Source organism: Clinocottus analis, unplaced genomic scaffold, assembly GCF_023055335.1.
Source record: "Clinocottus analis isolate CAN_PGR_092001 unplaced genomic scaffold, fCliAna1.0.p SCAF_15, whole genome shotgun sequence".
Classification (NCBI taxonomy): Eukaryota; Metazoa; Chordata; class Actinopteri; order Perciformes; family Cottidae; genus Clinocottus; species Clinocottus analis.
In genome coordinates this window covers 10,252,444-10,269,292 of record NW_027175876.1, presented here as the reverse complement: position 1 = coordinate 10,269,292, position 16,849 = coordinate 10,252,444, and the positions used below count along the sequence as shown (strand labels likewise).

Genomic DNA, 16,849 nt, shown 5'->3' with positions numbered 1-16,849 from the left:
TTAAAATCTCTCTGGGTGAAATTAGCATAATGATGAATATGCATGCTGAACTGTTGTCTGGTTGTCAGATATGACAGCTCAGTATCTGTCACACGGCTGAGTGACACACGGACACACGTACAGAATAACAAGTCAACACGCCCACTGACACATAGCACCCACACACACATCATCATCATCATCATCATCCTCATCATAATCATCATCCTTTTCTGCAACACAATCCTCCATCACATTACTCCAGCTTTTGCAGCTGTCTGACATTCGGCCATATGGTGTGTGTGTGTGTGTGTGTGTGTGTGTGTGTGTGTGTGTGTGTGTGTGTGTGTGTGTGTGTGTGTGTGTTTAGGAGTCAGGGAGATAAAACTGTGTGTGGGAAAGAGGGAAAGAAGAAGACAGACAATCTGTCTGATAAGGAAAGGTACAGACTAGTTCTTTTATACTCACACAACAGAGCAAGCGTAACCTTTGACCTTAACGGCAAACAAGCTTTAACTTGTACAGTCCACTGGCCATAAACTATTAAATAAAACATACATGTGTGAGGTTAATGTATTGCTACTTTAAGGCACGTTGCATGCGCTTCTCTTTTGGCGCTGCGGTCGTTTCATGTACCATGGCGGTTTTCTCGTGATGTGGCAAATCAATCTGTCATCGCAATTGTTTGAAAAATAATGACAGGCCATTTTGCTCGTGAAACGTATATTTGCTCATTAAATTATTCTTCCGTGATGATGAACAACCCTGTTGTGTCAAAATAACAACATTATCTGTGACCACGGGAAATATTAATCACGAGAAATAATCACACATTAGTACAATGGTGAGCGAAATAGATGAGGGCTATGATTTGCAAGATGACATTGTCAACGCTCAGCACGATAAAGTGTACACACAGATGACGACTTCATGCGGAGGCCACCAGAGGCCCTCTCTACACTCCCACTCCTAATCCCGAAATACCTGCCTGGCAGCTTTAATTAACTGCTGTAGCACTCTGCCAAGCCAGACCCAGACACCCCCCTCCTCTTCCCAGTATCCTGGCCAATGCCTCCAGTCCAAATGGAGCTGTAGCTTTATGTTCGGAGCGAGCCAGAAAATCCGTGGAGAAAATAGACTCTAAATCACACATTCAGATGGAGCAGTGTAGGTGGAAGGTTTCTTGTACAGCCGGATCTTACATTGAATCATGTTGTCCTCCATCTTCTCATGCCACCTGTGGTTGCTCTGAGCTCTTTTTTTTTAAAGCTACGTGCGTTCTTGAGAACCACCTCCATCTATCCTCCTTAACAATATCTAAAAACCTGAAGGAGTAGGAAGGGGTTACCTGGCTTCAGAAAACATCTCCATCCAAAAATCAACACACAATCTGCTCGACTTTCTTGTTGTCATCAAAGCTTTGAGTGTGGTCCTGCAGTTCATATCCAGTTATTTATTTATTTATTTACAATAATAAACCCGGGGGTTACATTTCACTTTGGGAATCTGAGAATAACATACGGTATGTTGCATATTCTAATTTCACCATTTAAAACATCTCAGACAACTTTTAGCAAGTTGATTCATTTACAGATGCTCAAACTAATATTTTTATATAAACAATTGATCAGATGTATAATGTGAAAGGTGTTGTTCAATGCAACAAACCCAAAAAAAATCATCACCGCATTCTGTATTTCCTCGTTTTAGGAAATATCAGCTGATCGTTTTATTTTTCTGACCTTCAGCTGATTGTTTGGTTATCTTTATCTTTTAATCCTTGTTTCCAGAACAAAGTGTTGGACACATAATGTAAGCGGCAAGCTAATTAACATATAGTTGAACATAAGGAAGCTAAATAGACATTTATTTATTTTAATTTTATTTTTTTTATTGACAAAATGCCTGTGCACAAATATGCCAATAGTTAATTTATATGTAAATATAAATCCCATAATACACTTTCTCCCTTTAAATTGTTCTACTGCAGTCTAAAATCCATCTTTTCTGCTTGATGGTGTTACCAACACAACAAGTGAACAAATCTCTCCAAGTTATTATTTCTGCATGTGTCCTTCAATGTTACAAACTAAGGATCAGGGACCTCTAAGGAGCACGTTAGAGCGACACAGAGCCAGTTCAAATCAAATGAGTCACTTCTCTCGTCCCACCTTTGTGTGCACAAGAAACACACCTGAATGCACTGATTGCATCACATCACAGGTATCACGTTTTCACGAGGAATGTGTGCATTTGAGTTTTTACAAAGAGTTCCTTCAGAAACACAAGGTCTACAAATCCGCTCTTTACGCTCAACTATGAATGTCTGACGTCACAAGGGCTTGTTGAGCGTCCTCTAAAGATCACTGTTTTGGTTTTATGGGATTTTTAACACCTACATTTCAACGATAACTAAACAATTTCTATCAGCTAATGAAGCTCACGTCCTATATGATTACAAGCTCCAGGACAGCTACAAAATTGACTTGAGCTGAGATTGTCCTGTTGAAAGTCATGTTTGCATGACTCAAGTGTGTTTTTGTCTATTTTGAATCAGCCAAGGAAGACAGAGAGCTTGTCGGGAGCATGTCGAAATGTGTTTTTGTTGGTGAACCACTGCATCAGCAACTTGTCTCAAAGATCTTGAGCTTGATTCCTGCCTACTTCCTTTCAATCGCGTTAGAAACACTGAGCATGTGCGTTTGCATTCAGTATTTATGATAGGGGATTTCTGTTTCTGACAATTATTCACACTTCCTTTCTACTTGTGCTATCATCACAGAAGCTGGAGGCGGGCCGAAGCTGCAGGGGTTGAACATATACTGAATTCACATACGTATGACGCAGAGAGCTTGGTGGAGAGTTACAGCATCTGGGTTGGATGGTACCATCTCCTTTCGAACATCTATTTTTTTCAACCTCGGCCCCCAAATCCAATCGGAGCATGTCCGTATCCTGGCCACCCATTGGCTTGCATCCCTCCTCCCCATCATATGAAGTCTGAAATCAAAAACACAACTCCAATGTCTTCTCAGGACAAGCAACATTATGAGGAAATGTTTGTGTTCACATATGGCGAGGGTGGATGGTGCAATTGGGAGGTATGTATATATATAGATATAGATATAGATAGATATATAGGTGTGTGTGTACGTGCCCTTATATGCATGCTTGAATGTGGTCCAACTCCGGTGCACTTGTTCTTCTGCTGGGTGCTGTGACGTCATCCTCCCACCTCTCCGCTGTGTTTTCACACCAGCGTGAGTCACACTGCTCCAGCTCTCTTCTTGGGGAACTGTGTGTGTGTGTGTGTGTGTGTGTGTGTGTGTGTGTGTGTGTGTCTGTGTGTGTGTGTAGTTCCAAATGGGGGGTATTTTGAACTTGAATTCTGTGTATGCCTCTGCCTTTTCAAACATATCTTAAAAGAAGTCTCTGTAAGTTTCTGCGCTCTACAAATGGAGGCTGGGATCGAGATCGCGAGGATCATAGTGCAGCGTCGCTTTTGACAGGCAGCTTAGATGTTAGTCCTTTGAGAAAAACCACCTACGTCTTTACCGCATGCAGAGATGGAGAACAATATATATATATCTAGCAGTGCATTTGATTTAATATATAAGTCTTCTAATTAGTTATACATATCTGGTAATAAAGTTTGCATGGACATAACCAACATTCCCAAGATACGGACCTGCTGTCGCTGCAGTCTTCTCCAAAGTTGCTTTAGCGGCATAGGAAATAAAGCAGCTGCAGTCCGAGAACAAAAACAAAACAAAACTGGGGATGAATGTACAAGTCTGCTTCTCTGTTATGCTAACTTCTATTCAACGGATTCAATATGCTTTGGGCATACAGTTGGAGCTGCACCCATAAAATATACCCACAGTAAATAATTGATGATTTGCAGTTCCTTAGTCTTGTCTCTGCTGTGTTTGTTTTTAGCAACTGCCATTCAACTTGGCTGACAAGACTTGTAGGCGTGTTCAAATAGAGCTGACTGCGCCGGGCTTGTGATGAAGTGGTTTATTTAACCGCTTCAACCCGAGGAGTGACCCACCAATTCCTCGGCTTCACACTCAAACACGTTCACGAGGAAGACGAAAAGAAATCCATCGCTGGTATGATAATATGCCATCTCCAACCAATCATCCGTCCGTGATTTCATCGAGAGCCATCGTCAGGTCAAATCTGTGGCTCGTCCAATGTTTATGACGAAATACCTGCACAAATAATGACGTTTCCATCAGCCTCAGTTATACTTTGTGTGTGGTGCGAGTTTGCACATTCTTAGCATAAAACACACTAAACATACAAGCGTTGCTGCAGACTCTTGTTTTGCTGTTATTTTGTGTTTTCCATGTTTAAACTTTACATTTGATGATATCTTGTCAATTGAATCAACATCAAGAGCTCGAGCACCGCTTTTGTTGTTTGGTAAGTCACTGCACATACGTTCCATTTATGCACTTTCTTTTTTGTTTAATTTCCTTAAATTAATATGAATCTATCCATCCATCCATCCATCTATCTATCAATCTATCTGTCTATCTGTCTGTCTATCTGTCTATCATGAATCCCCTATGCTCAAAACGTCCCGCAGTCTTTAACAGGATGCAAAAGTTGTCCATCTCTGAGCATTTGCGTTCTCTTTCAGCGGCGGTTGGACTGAACACCAGTTGCTGTTCTCCTCCTGTCCACGCTAAACCGTCTGCCAATCCCTCAGCCGAGCGAATAAAGCCTGACAGATTACTCTCACCATAACAATGTACAACAAAAACACTAATTGCACACACACTCCAATCAAGGCACCGTGGTCTCCACTTACGAAAAACAAGCGCATCAAATTCTGTCTATTTTAAGAGCACACTGTCTGCATAATGCCCCTTAGTAAAGGGGACAAAAGAGCCAGTGTATGTGAAAACAACTTGTCCCCTTTCTTCATGTCAATCTCTATTATTGTACGAGCGCCGCCTGAGTGGAACTTTGTGAATGAGGCCCATTCTTTTCATTCCTCTGCTTCCAGGGGCAACAGAGCCAGGAATTCCACCGCTCTCCCTCTCTGGGTTACTGCGGTCATGTACCCTCGAGGTGGTCGCCCCATGTCTGTCTACCCTACTTGACATCTTAATATATCTCAGACGGAACGCAATAGTCGGTGGCTGCAGAGTCACCTTCAGATATGACGGCGTAACGTTTGACGCTGTGATGGAAAGGGCATGCTGTAAAAGTCGGGGTCAAAGACTGAGCTTCAACAAACAGCCTCCCTCGCTAAGAGCCCTTCTTTCCCCACACACAAGTCCATCACACCGCCAAGAGGACATTAAATATAATATGGAGGAACAGTCCAGGGTGTAGTGCAAATACAGGCCCTGCAACTCCATGAAAGGCCCCAAGAAGTGGGACCTGAAACATTATCTTCTGTTTTTTGGCAATTACTACAAACTTGTTGTAAAAGTGTATTCAAGTAACAATGAGTTGAAAAGACACTGACCTAATATGCTGTTGCCCCACAATGCATTGCATCAAAACATTTTGCTTCAACAGAATATACAAAATATTCTGAAAACCTAACAAAGACATAAACAACAAATAAATAATAATAAAATACATCTTTGAGAAACATTTCGCTCTTTCTTTGCTAATGTTCAATTGTATTTAATTGCCATCAAGAAAAGTACTTCTGGTTTAGATACTACCTGCAAAAACTGTATATTAGGAATAAGTCATCACAATTCATGAATTGTTTGAAATTGGAAATGAATTACATACTGTATGTATGATAGTAATATGAAACTTTAGTATGATGATTGGTAGGGATGCACCAAAGTGGTATCCTAGTCAATATATTTGTACTGGCATTACGCCACTGGAGTTTAGCCAAGACATGGCCGATACAAATTAAATATGATTTTTGTGTTCGATTATGAAATATAGGGTTTCCACTATTTGATGGTTAAAGTGTCAGAATCAACTATAAATTGGATTAGTGCACAAAATCTACATTTAACACTTTAACAACTTAACTAGAAAAGGAGTTTTGAGAGCAAGAAATGGCAGCAGCTGGTAAAGTGTTTGTTGCATCATTGGCAATCACAAGGCAGGACACACACACACGCACACACACACATACACACACACACACACACACACACACACACACACACACACACACACACACACACACACACACACACACACAGCTGTTTTTCAGCATCAGAAGTCAGTATTTTGAGAGGCTGCTTATCTGCCTGTGCTCTGCAGGGGCTTGTCTTATCAGAATCAGCTTTAATGGCCATGTACATTTTCACATACATGGAATTTGACGCTGGATTCTGCGCTTCGTACTACTTTTCAATGCAAGAGCTAGATATGAAAAGATATGAATGTTGGATCAATGTGCCATTCATGTTATAATCTAATAATGACGTAGTCGTAGTTTAAGGTGTTAAGATAGAGATCCTGTTGTATTGTTCTCATAAATAAAATCAGATTAAAGACACAGGATACTTCTCGAGCAGTATAAACCTCATATTTCCGTATAAATAAAGTGTTATAAAGTTATTTTCTGCCACCTAAGTAACTGATGCCTCTTTATTTTATTGGCATAACAAACAGTAAAGTTTTTCTGCCATTTGTCGTTGGTGATGTGTCTTCTCATATGCTTTAAATCCATACTGAATCTAAACCCAATTAAACTACTTGAGCTAATCCTGGGGGGAGCAGTTTTTCACCATGAACAATTCAAACCGCCCACACAAATATCCGCCTCATGACAGAATGGGGTGGGTAGTGTTAGCAACTGCAGCGCTACAGGAATAGAGAGGTTTTAATGACGGTAATCTCTTTTCCTTTGTCTTTATTAGATTGTGATGTAATCCTGGATGACATTTTAGAATAATGGATGCATGGATGGAAAGTGGAAATGAAAGGTAAAGCAGAGGTAAATGTGGAGCGACTGAGTGAATGAAGAGGAGAATATGAACTTTACCGTCACTGGGACCACCATGAATAATTATAGGGAAGAAAAGACGGACAGACTTTGCAGACAGAGAATAGAGATGACAAGGTTGTAACTATTCGCAGGTGATTATGTGGGAGAGAAAGATGATTTCCTGTGACTCCAATACTATTCACCCACTCCTTATGTCAGTACCTGCTGAGCCGCTTTAATTAAGGCTGTGTTATTTCTCTCAATTAAAATGAAATGCTGAAATAATTAATGTATGTGACGATAGCAAGCAGGTGGAATTTGTAAAGCTGGGCTTCCAGCATTTATAATATTATCAGTCTTTTCACATGCATGCACTACATGGGTCATTGTTGTTGTCTATCCCGAACCGGCATTCAATTTATTAAGACTTTTAAAATGAGCTGTTTGTGACATTTCCAGCCACAATGAGTGAATTCTGATTCACTACCGTGCGGCACAAGCACGTCATCAAATGCCAGTGAAAGTAAGCAACAGGTAAAGAATTTAAACATCAAACAGATAACGTCACATACACTTTGTGGAGTTAGTGCCACACAAAATAAGGCACAACTAAAAAGTTAATGAATATTGAACTTGTTGGACATATTTTCTTGGTCAAACCACTGTTTCTAAATTCAAGAATGAACATTTAAGCTCAATATTGGACCGTTCTCAACGCTGCAGCTCCATGGGGTGCTACACAATATAACTGTGCGCTATTATAATGTGAAAAAACACTCAAGGGACACTGCATAACACACCTTCCAGCAAGTCTTTTCTGGTGGCTGTCCAGTTATTTTGCTATACCTGGACACAAACTGCAATAGATGATGTAAAAGCAGCTACCGGGTATTTCATCATGTGCAGTCTCCATAAACACACTGGTGCAACACAAACACCAGTTGCTGGAGGAGAAAAGCCTAGCTGAAAAGCCTTCGCTACTCTGTTGCCAGAGCAACGCTCGCCCTCTCTCCCATCCACCAGCTATGTGCCCGTCTGCTCGTTTTTTTTTCTTCTTTCACTCTCGCGAGACTTCACCGTGCACTTACCGGACCGCTCTGATTCGTATCGCGAGAACATAAACCCATAGGAGTTAGAGAGGCGGTGACCTCATCGTCGTCGCGAGGCGGAGCGAACCGCTGCAACTTTTGGATGAACTTCTGATTTGAACAAACCGAGAGGCGGTCGGTCGGCGGAGTGCGCGGACAACAACAGTCACCGAGGTGGAGAGATTCAGAGGGTTTCTGCTCCGAAGCCTTTCCGTCGGTTCGTTTGTGTCTTCACCGGCCGTGACGGGTTGTGTACGCCGGTGACCGAGCGGCGAGAGCGTTATTTTTCCTCTTAAAAACGCCGACAAGGTGGACATTAATAAAGGTGAGTGCGCGCGCTCTCTCTCTCTCTCTCTCTCTCCTCCGTTGGTCTTCCGACACGCAGACGATAGGCATCAACGCCGTTAGTTTTCGGGTTACCGGTCAACTTGTGAACGGTTCATTCGCTATCTGTGCGTTTCACTTTGACTACACGTCCGCGTGAGCCGTTCAAGGGCTGCAGGTAACAGTTAGCGTTAACACCTTCGGGGGGGGAAACTACACACACAAAAAGTTTGGCGAGCGTCACGTATCACGCGTTATCTTTTAGCTAATGTTAGTGTGTTGTATAGCAGCTCTTCCATCAACCACGTCGTTAGCTAAACATTGCGTTTTTCGCGCAACCACCGATGCCTCCCTGCAAGACACCCCACAGTTTGAATTCTAGACACCGTGGTTCTTGTAACCGGAAACTCTACACGCACACACAAAAAAAAATCCTCATCAGATAATGGTAATTGTTGTTTGGTTAAATCGCTGCGTGTCTGCTGTATAATTGGGATGGCTGGCTGCAGTCGTTTTCGTTAGTTTCCTGTCCATCTCAACCTCACTGTCCATCTTTTACTTGAAAACGACGACACTTCTGGTGAAGCGGCTCTTTTTTTCTGTCAAGCTCTTCGTGCAAAGTAATGACTGTTGCTTTGCAATTTGTTGTCATGCTGGTCATTGCTGGTATGCGTGTGTGAGAGGGAGGGAGAGTGAGTGTGTGTGGATCCGCATAGAAATCCTTAAGTGAGATGCGACCGTGTGTTTTTTTTTTTTTTTTTGCAGGGAAAGTTTGCAGAATTGTTTCCCTGCAAACCAGACTCATCAGTCATTAAAATGTTATTAATTGTGCATAATCTGTTGCAGACTAAACAGTGCACTTGTCTCGGAACTTGCAGGAAGTCAAGTTGAGATTTCTACCCAGTGCTCTGCCAAAACCAGTATCATTAATCAAAATGGCCGTCTATGTAGACTACTCAGATTTGAGTAGTGATGTAACTATAGTCACATAATGAATAAACTGTATTCATCTGATTAAAAGTCACGAATGCTTTAGGTTCAAGTATTCACTATAGTTAGATTACATGCAAGTTTATTAGTCTAAGCTCTCCTCTGCCCTAATGACAGCCTGAGAGGGATTCTTATTGTAAGTACCCCTTGCAACCCCTCCTGCAGCTACTCTGTCTTACAATTTCTGCCATCTCAACCTGTGGAGTCCGTCCCCAGGCTACCAGCTTCAGCCTCCCAAGGGGCCTACACACACACACACACACACACACACACACACACACACACACACACACACACACACACACACACACACACACACACACATACAGAAACACATTGCTTCCTCTTTTGACAAGTCCTAAATGGACACGTCAAAGAGATCTCATCTTTATTCATCGGGTGGCCGGGGTGGGTCAGGTTCTCAACCCGAAACACAACAGCAGTATCGGAGATGTATTCTCTCGGAGACAGCATTTCAACGGCTTTGTCTGCTTTGCTTTGGCAACTGCAGCCGCTGTGTCGAAACCCCCCAAAACTCTCATGTATTAGCGCCGCAGTCGAACATCTCCAATGCAATCAACCCTCCCTTGGCGGTGCTTGTGAATACCAAGGCTGAGCAGATCTGGAGGCTGCTTCATTTACAATATTAAGTAGGCTATTGAAATGGAGTGTGTAGGTGGAGGCGCACATGTTTTTGTAAGACGCGTATCTGCACATTTTAAAGGGGAGGTGGGAGAAAAGAAAGAGGAAAGGAAAAATTGTCAGAATTGCTGGTGGGCAGCTGAAAGATTATCAAAGCGTGTTTGGGATGTAGAGCAGCTGAACCATCTCTCTAGGTGTTCCTGGAGTAAGCTGAGAACTTGTCTTCGGGAAGGGCTTCAACCCTCTCCAGTCAGGTCTCTTATTGTGAGTTTAAAAGGAAGATTTCCTCAGTTGGTGCTTGCAAGCAAAATATTTAGCTTTAAATTTGTATCAGATACTCTGTGATCGTGGATGCGGTCACTTTTTCAAAAACCCTCTAATGTGTAGCCTAGGCCTATTTGGAACAGGCAAGGCTTTTGGCAGAATGCACAGAGAAATCTGGCCAATGCAAAGTCAGGAAAAAGAGGACACTTCAATCTCAAAGCTGGGCAGCTTGCATGCTCGCTGTCTACATGCAATGCATTGTGCTGTCAGGAGCTGGAAATAGGCTCCTACCTGTTTACGATCTCCCACGCTAGCTTCACCATGCCCCCGACCTTACACGGCTAGGTGGCTACGTTCTATCATCTCTGCCTCGTCCTTCCTCACTGTCGCCGCTTCTTTACTCTCCACCTCCCACAATATCTGCCTCCCTTCTGCCAACCGACAGTGTCTTTTACTCTCGTCTTGCTTCCTTCCTGTTGTGGAGAACATGTCAAGACTCTGACATTCTCATAATTTCTGTCAAGATCCCTCACCTTATCTATTCTGTCTTTCTCTTTTTCCCCTTCCCTGGTTTTAATTTCTCCTTTCCCTTCTCTCTGCGTTTCTCTCTCCCTCCCCTTCTTCTCGGTCTCCCTGCATGCTGGAGATTGGAATGTGACTTTCCTCTGTCTTAGGGTGGGCTGTCTCATGAGAAATACCAGATCAAGGAATACTTTTCAGCAGTGAATAGCTCACACTGTGGGGCAGAATGATTTAATACAACCACCATCTCCTGGTAAATCCATGTTTTCCTTAAATAGAAACATTCAAAGGTGGGCCTTATTGCTCAAATATTGTGCAGACCTTTTTTTTTTTTTTTACTGTCAAAAGAGTTATGTTCAATGCATCATTGCAAAAGCAAGATCCTTTGGACAGGTCCACATGTCTCACAGTGGGCAGAATACATTAAGAAAAGGTCTGGAAGTCAGAGTCTGCTTTTATGAATCAACAAGTTCCCCTTTTCAAGTGGTGACTCTCTTGTGAACAAATTGGTGTTTTGCTTGTAGTGAAGGCTGATGCTAAAAAACAATAGAACTGCATGCAGGAAGAATAAAAACAAAGGTACTTGCTCCCAGACAGGCCTTAAAAAAGAGAATAGAAAGCTGCAAACTCATAACTTTGATGCTAATGAGTTGATTTACAAGGACATCAACGGAGCCATCTTTGTAAATGCCCTATTGTCGATTCCCTCTCCCGCGAATCAAGTTTTGCTTGAGCAAAAATATTGAGTTGCACTATGAATGTGAAAACAAAGTTGGCTTATGAAACTTCTGCAACTTCTATCATTTAAATATAATTAAAATAAGACCAATAGTGGATTCTTAAATGCAGGAAAAAGATGTTTTTCTGTTTTTATGACCGGCTTTACTTTTTGGATACGCCGTTTTTTTAATAAGCCAGAATGTAATCACTGGTATGAGAACATCATGAAGTGTGGTTTGATGGATTACATTGTGGAATATTTTCTTTTTAAATGCGCTGTGCGATGAGCTGTTCTGTGGTTTATGATTGGTCAGACTTACTTCAGTGTTGCGCCCTGTTACATTGTCAAATGTCAAAAAAACATGAATGTTGATGCATACCTCGGGTGAGGAGGATCCTAAAGTGTGTGATTTCATTAAAATAATAAATGTATAGTTACATAGCTGGATTATTTGGAAGAGAGAACGTTAAACTGGTATGTTATCTAAAGTAGCAGTTCAATACCTCTTGTATTGTTGACAAAGAGCTGACCGTGTTGTATTACATATAATTATACTAAAAACAGGTCAAATATGATGTGAATGCCACTTCTTGCCGTGAAATCTCTGCTGTTTATGGAGTGGAGAATTTTAAACGGGTCATAATTCATCTCTTATATCTATTTATGTTTAAACAACTGCACTAATTCAAATGTCTCACCAACACTACATTTTACAAGATTCAATTTGAACTCGTAAGTTATAATTCACTTTGGCCCAACACTCATTTTCACTGGACAGAGCCTGAACGCATCGTAACTGAATGGAACCTATGTTCCTTAGTGGTTCATGACGCATCAATTTAAAAAGGGATTGGTTGTTTGAATGGTAAAGGGGCTCTGCAGATTTACTGATCGTATATTTTACTGAATATTGGCAGATTAAAACATTATTTTACATTGTGATGGTTTACTCTAAACTGTGTGGTTAATTTGTGGTTCACATGCGTGCTTAACTGTACCAATCAACATTGATCCGTTACACTGCTTCATTCTATTGAGTCAACAGATAGTTATTTAAGCATGTCCGGTTATTTTAATAAGATTTCAAAATCCAGGAAGACCCTGGTGCATCGTTGTGAAAGAACATAGGTCTGTGTGTGCCCTGACACGTTTGAAGTGCAAGCCAGCATATTGTTTTCACTTTCAACTAGCAGGTCATTGTGGCGTTTTCTCTGATATGTGAAATTGCACATCTCTTTTGATCCATAGTCTTTTGCAGAGGATAAATCTGGAACCCTGTTGAGGCTTTCATCGACTGCGTCAGGGCCTTTCATAGCAGCCAGAGAAAGAAAGAGAGGGCACAAGAAGCTTCAGTTAATTTTAGCTGTTCCACCTGAGGTGAGGGGACTTAAACGCTAAATCTGCCTTGTATTGGATCCTTTTCACTTATTCAAATTTCTCCCCTTTGTCTGATGAAACAACTTCTTAATTAGGGCTGTAAAATTGGATTACAGCATGTGAAAACAGAATGGATTATATAAAACAGCCCAGATTTCAGTTGTGACAGATGAGCAACAATTCTATAAAAACATCATGAAACAATGAATAGGCAAGCTAATCCATGCAGAAGTAAACAGAAGGAACATACTGTACAGATGGAGAGCCCCGAGAGAGAGAACAGCCTATTATGAGAACCATGCTTGAGTACTGTCGGCATTAGCTAGCAATTCTTACAATAGACCCTTATCACTAGCTAAAACCTAAACCTTTATAAAGAGATGGAAAGACTGACATCTATGTGGCTGTTTTGGACAACATCAACAGAAGCAACGTACCAACTTTACTGATGCCAATTGCAACACCTCAACTCTGTAGAGAGACTTCTGTCTTTACCTTCATGTGGCCTTCTTTGACCCCTTTTAGGGTGATTCATTGATCCAGAATGAAACGGTGTTTGAGATTGATTTAATACATATTTACTCTGTGATTCTGCTCCTATGATCTGACAGTACAACAGACGCATATAATACATATTGAATACTATGCTTTTGAATGAATATGGGATCATTTTTCCATTGTTCTTTTAGACATTTAAGCTGTACATTGTGTTCTTCTTAATCTCGAAGATGCTCTGACGTGCTTGTAAAGTGTACGCTGTTGTGTTAACTTCATATTTAACAGAAAGAAAAACTAAACGGCTGCACCATCACCGCGGCACGAAGTGTACAAATACAACTTTATGCTGTGATTTAGTCGTGATTTGTAGTAAAGTCAGTCAAATGCAGGTGGAACATGTGTTATTTAATTAATTCATTTGTGTGTGGAGCGGATGGTCGTCTCAGGATGTTTTCCTCTCTTAGACACCATGATGACACCACAAGAACGTGACTGTGCACGAGAACTGTAAATCTTATCCCCAAACATGTATGAGAACATTGCAGAAATTCCCACCAACTGCCTTGCCATCTGTTTACAAGCAGACAGAGCTCTCAAATTCCGGTCTTGCTGGATGACTAAAACTATATCGCTGCTGTTGGCTGCTTGGGCTGGTATTACTGACAGAAGTGCTTTTTTTTTTTCTCTCTTCTTTGCCATTTTTGGAAAATTTATATGTGGAGCTGCAACCTGAAAGGTATGCAGGCTAGGCTATTTGTCAGAAAATATCATATCTCAATGTGATGAAGATGTGATTTGACTTGTATGTCTAGAAATGGGTTGAATTTCTCAGACAAATAGGCTTTTTTGGGCCACATAGAATTCATATTTGGTAACTTTAGCTTCGTTTCCTGCCGAGAATTAATTGTAATTGACATCACATGTTCGTTGCAAATTCTTGGGACATGCTTTAGCATGAGAGGTTTCTAAATATTCTTGTGTTGCTGATGGCTCACATTCTATTCAGATGTCATCGGGTAAATATCCCAGAGAAACTGAGACCGTCTGTCTCGACAGTAAATGATCTGTTTAGTGTTTGATGGTCATTTATTTGGGCTTTCGAACGCAACCGTTCCAGAAAATATTTCTTTCTCTCTGTCACTGCAAAAAAATGCCCCAATCCACGTAGTCGAATAGGAGTATTTAAAGAGAATAGCAGGTCAACCTTGACCTCTAGTTCCCTCCTTACTCCGGGGCTAACTCCCTTCACTAATCAGCAGATGCCAGGCAAGACACGGGAACTTGGCTTTGGACGTTAGGACTTGTTGCATTTATTAACAGACAAATAAACTGTCCAAACACATTCATAGTGTTACTGTTGACCTCATACTCATCATCCCACAACTGCTCCTTCTCTCAGACGGACACTCCCTAATATTATGCGGAGCTTGCAAATACTGAAGCGGAAACCCTGACAGCGTAAAGCTATGTCAGGCAGACACAGCTGACAGCCCGCAGCTGTAGTTGTTGATGCAGGTGGTGAGTGGCTGCATGTGTCCATGACAGTGGCTGCTAACTCTCCTGGGTTGTCCCAACAGGTTGCAAACTTCTCACGAGATGGTTAAGACAAGGCATTGACCTCGACTGTTTAGGTTCAGGTTAGGCCTTCAGGCAGCAAGTCTCACGAGCTTTTGCACGTTTTCGTAATTTATGAGTTACCATCTAGACATAGCCACTCTCCTGGACGTGCAAACTGGGGACTGAGTTTTTCTTTATGCAGCAAAAACTAAAACCAAACATAACACTATCTACGTTTAACAGAAAAGTCCTTTAGTGTGCAGAGAGGTACGTATTTTGGTTTTGTAAAATAGTGAGTTGAGATTAATGTACGAAAAATTAAGACATTAAAGCGTTATTAGTATATTTTTTTACCTCCAGGTTTTACTTAAGGAGCCTCTGTGATTGGAAATCTTAACCATTATCATTGTTTGGATTAAGGCCAACTAGACCTATTCCAAAGCTTTATGTAAAAGGTTCTGTGTAGTGTAATGGACGATTTTAGTAAACATTTTGTAAAGGTGAATAGATCAACATTTACACAAACATAAGGAAAAAAAACATTTGAAGAGGCGGACCCCTGCTCATCCAATAGACTGTTGTAATGAACTCCTTTTTTATTTTATTTTATTTTTTTAAAGCATTATAGGCACTAAGCTCTGTTTGTTGTGTTAAAGACTACTTGTTTTCAATAAGCCTGCTGGTGATGTATTTACACAGACTATCCTGGGAAAGTGAGGATTATTACTAATCACTTGTTACAATTTTGCAACGACTAATGCGGTCCAGAACAATCCAGTTACCCAAGGAGCATGGCTAATTTTTTATCACTCATATGCCCCTAGAACATTTGACCCATCCTCATGGGACTGTTATCATCCATGCATTCTGATGGCATGAGACATCCACTCAATTTGTTGCCTGAATTACTCAGATAAAAAAATAAATAAGAGCATGCTTAATTGTATTACATAAAGCATGCAGTTCAGTTTGCGAAAAGAGCATTGATGTCTTCTGCATGTAGTGTAGACTCTGACTATGTTAATGATTGATGGATGCAACACATTCTATATGATACTTGTTATGGTTTTGCTGTTGTAACCTATGAGACCTCTCCTTTTTGGGTCCAAGCTGGCCAGTGAGTCTGCACTAAGTGTGCTCCAAAAATATGATCATCCTCGCTGATGTATTTGCATATGCTTTATTCATACACGATTTTCCCAATCAGGCATTGCAATTCAGTGTGGAATTTTTACTCAGTCATTTAACAGTTAGATATTTAACAGGCTGTGTCCAAGCTTTGTAATATGTACAATTTCCTCAACAGACACGTGCTTTTCTCATGTCGCTGTAGGGAAACCTCTTCTGACGTCACTTGTAGGCAGAGGATGAAGGGAAAACATATCCTGCTCATTGTTCATCACTTCTGGATGGAGTCGCCGCTTTGATCTAAAGGAAACTGTTACTTCTTGAAGCTTGGGAAAACTGTCATCTGTTGACAGTAGGTTTCCTTTTATGATCAAGTGCTGCATGCAGAATATGAAAATATGAGAAAGTTTTGACGCAGCTGCCCTTTTAATGCGATGAAGAAGAAGATATGAGGCATGTTGTCTTCTTCTGTGTCATACCACACATTGCAGATTCGCCACAGCAAGTGCTTCAGAAAGACAAATCTGGCTTTAAAGTGAACCGGCTTTAGAGTCGTCTCCCATCACGGAAATTGATTCATTAAGTGCACTGTAATTGACAGTCTCTGTGATTACAATGTCAGTTTGAGTTCTCTTCCTCGGCTCTCATGCCCCACTGAGCCACAGCAAACCAAACAGATACTCTTGTGGTCGTGTTGATGTTTCTGGTAATGCGGCTGCCTGGGAGGAAGCCACATTACCAGAAGACACTGGAACATACATTTTAGGCATAGATGTGGCGTTGTACTGTTATGAAAAGGAAATCGGTTAAAAGTTCAGTTATAAGTGGCAC

General features: G+C 41.2%; 1 protein-coding gene across 3 annotated transcripts in view; it reads left to right on the top strand.

Annotated features, from left to right (window-relative positions):
- The first annotated feature begins 8,052 nt into the window (after positions 1 to 8,052).
- The window catches only part of sipa1l1 (signal-induced proliferation-associated 1 like 1), a 74,519-nt gene continuing 65,722 nt past the window's right edge, over positions 8,053 to 16,849 (top strand). For all 3 annotated transcript variants that reach the window (XM_068577628.1, XM_068577626.1, XM_068577627.1), the window contains exon 1: positions 8,053 to 8,320. The gene's annotated coding sequence lies outside the window, so the exon portion shown is untranslated. The remainder of the gene's footprint in view (positions 8,321 to 16,849) is intronic.